This window comes from Pteropus alecto, unplaced genomic scaffold (genome assembly GCF_000325575.1).
Source record: "Pteropus alecto unplaced genomic scaffold, ASM32557v1 scaffold65, whole genome shotgun sequence".
In the NCBI taxonomy this organism is placed as follows: Eukaryota; Metazoa; Chordata; class Mammalia; order Chiroptera; family Pteropodidae; genus Pteropus; species Pteropus alecto.
Window position 1 is genome coordinate 5,783,057 of NW_006439191.1, and position 3,145 is coordinate 5,786,201.

The 3,145-nt window shown below is 40.8% G+C and overlaps 1 protein-coding gene and 1 pseudogene across 1 annotated transcript in view; both read right to left on the bottom strand.

Moving 5' to 3' along the window:
- Positions 1-3,145, bottom strand: part of ESRRG (estrogen related receptor gamma) — a 412,482-nt gene that overhangs the window by 202,497 nt on the left and 206,840 nt on the right. The window lies entirely within an intron of this gene.
- LOC112483299 lies at positions 1,450-1,568 on the bottom strand (annotated as a pseudogene).

Below are 3,145 nucleotides of genomic sequence, written 5' to 3' on the forward strand. Positions count from 1 at the left end.
GAGATCACTAAGACTTCTTTCCAAGTCAGTATGACTATTTTACTCTAAATTTCCACCAAAGCCCTATCAATTCATCAAATCTCATTTTCTGTTGCGTTTCATTTCTAGGGCACAGGCTTTGATATTTAAATTATTGTCTCGACTGGCAAGAAGCAATCATTTCTACTGAAAATGATCACTTCCACAGAAGCCCTAATAAAATCCTTTCCTTTTGACAAAGCTCTCGTCCTGTAAATCCATCCCATTCCCAAATTACTGAGTCCGTGTTAAAAAAAAAAAAAACAAAAAACAGACACACACACACACACACACACACACACACACACACACACACATTCTCTGGGGTACAATTACATAACCTCAGTAACACACCAAACTCTTTTCCCAGTACGTCTGGGAAAGTGGTGGGGGTGGGGAAGACAGGGAACTAATGGAGGCAACAACCCGGTTTCTGTTTAATTAAGTCAGGATTATTTCACTTTCATTTTGTCGAGCTAATAATATACATGGTAAAATGTCAGTAAAAATTAAATTATAAACTACGGTAGCTCCGATGGGAAAACTGACTTCAGTTATGTTGTATTTCCAACACACTTACCATTGTAAAATATCAAATGCGTTTTATAGTATCTCACATGCTTTCCTATAATCTGAATGGCATGTATTTACAGGGCAATCGTTAACATTTCGAGATTATACATTAATAAGTGAGTAGCAGTTATATTCTTTCCTGAATGTTAAGCACCATGAGCTAAATGCAGAAAACATTCAAGGTCAATGTCCCGTTTTAGACCTTTTCAGGCAGCTGTAATATTATGATAATCAAGCTTAAAATATTCCTATAGAAAGAGTAAATTAGCCTTTTCACTTGAAAGATGATTATGATAAACAATAAACCTAAGAGAGGACAAAATTCCTATTTTTAAAAGCCGTAAATTGTTGACTCAATCATGTGTGTGATAGTCTTGTCCAAAATAAGGGTGGCTTAACTCTGGGGCGGAGGGTCGTGGAGGCAGAGGAATAGGGGAAAGTGGAACAAATATGACTAATTTCAGAATGAGCTATGCTTGCTTTGATCTCGGCAAAACGATCTAATTACCCACATTAACCACCCCATGTCACATATATTTGCTTTGCTAAAAATGTATATATCCATGAAACATCAAAAAAAAAGCACAAAGTATTTTTTTCCTGATGTATATGAATGTTCAACACTTCGAAAGGTCTCTTTTCCCCTTGCTTCCTTTAACCCTTTTGCCCAAATTTTCAAAGGCCCAGTAAAGAAAAAAGGGAGAGATGTAGCATCTGGTGTCCATATAAAATACAGGCTTAAAGAGGTCGTTATGCTTTTTTATTTATTCATTTATTTTTTAATTTTTTAGGCGAGGCAACCCTTGGTTGCCCTCACAGACTGCAAGGACCCTGTCAGCTTACAAGCCTTTATTTTTATGCCTTCAGCACCTGGTCGTCCTCGGTGGTCTCCCATTCAAGTACTAACCAGGCCCGAACCTGCTTAGCTTCCGAGATCAGATGGGATCGGGCTTGTTCAGGGTGGCATGGCCATAGACTTATTATCGTGCTTTTTTGATATTTGAACTCTCTAACACATGTCTAAGGACTTTTTTTTATAAATGAATACATTTGATAAAAATCTGCCTCCCCCAAACAAGAGAAATTAATTAGTGCGTGAGTGTGTGTGTGTGTGTGTGTGTGTGTGTGTGCGCGCGCGCATGATGCCTGGCAAGTTCGAAGACTCCAGAAGGCCTTCTAGCAGGGGGGTGATGGCTTGTTAAGGAGCCGTGCCTTGGGCTCAGATTCCCCTCACCTACCTGAGTCTCGGCCTCTTCCTGTCATAAACAGGAACGACAGCAACAACAATCTTTGAAATTGCTATGGGATGAACTGAGTGAAGCCAGCTGAGGGGACCACATGACTCAGTGGGGCCAAGGACACCTGGCTCGTGCCAGCTCTTGCGTTAATACTTCACAGCGCTCCCTCCATACACTCTCGAAAGTGCCTCAGTTTGGATAATAAATTTTCCTCTCATCTTACACATGGTGAGCCCTTCTGCGAATGCTAGCCATATAATTTTTAAATCTCATTGAATGAAAGAGGAGATATAACAGAATGATACCGGCCATTCGTTTGGCCTTCTTCTTTGACTAAGAGTTCAACATACTGAATAGAGAAAGGAAAATGACGTTGAAGCACTTCCCCAGTGAAAACACCAATAACTTTTACCATAGCAGGGTGTGAACTGCCTGTTCTCAAACTGACACACATATGCACTGGCTCAATGTAATGACAGCAAAAAATAAAAGACTTGAGGACGACAGACCTGGTGAAGTGAAGTGGTTCTGCTGACTTCCCAGAACATTCGATCGTACATTGTTCACCAGAAAGAAAGGGAGAGAGAAATTTCTCATACCCCTTTTCTCTTCCTTTAAGACTCTTCTCCCACAGCCCTCCACAGAGCTGCTCGGTCAATAACGCTCTTGATTTTATTACTATCCCAAGCTCAAGCTCATTCACTCAGGAGCGCCTTTGATCAGATATCCCAAGAACTCAATTTCTTCACAAGGCCTTGCTGTTGTTACACTGAATGACCACTAATCTATAGCAGGACGGAAAAGTCCGGGCAACGTGAATTACAGGCAGCAAAGGACCATGGAGAATATGGGTCCCACTTGTTATCACACAGGTGAGGAAAATAGGGCTCAGAGTAGCTGACAACCTTAACCCAGGTGACACACCCAGGTAGTAAAAAAAACTCATATTAGAAAAGACGCATTTCGCCCTTTTCCAGTGCTTACTTCGAAAAAAGCTTGGAATGTTAATCTCACAATTGTTGACCATATACCAGTGCCTAGACCTCTAGCTGAGAGCTAAGCCCTCCAAGGACAAAGGTTCTAAAGTATGAGCCAAGGGACATCGGATCTATCCCAAGAGATAAATACCCTAATCTATACCAAATTGTCCTCGACCTTCTCCAGAAGCTTAGAAAGATAAAACGAGTCACCTATTAAAAAGAAGTGGGGGTGAGTTCGAGATAAATTCACTCTCTTCCTTGGCTAATCCACTGCCCTTTTCTAAGCATATTTTGATCACTTCTTTGAAAGGTCCAGTTTTGATTAGATGACCACAC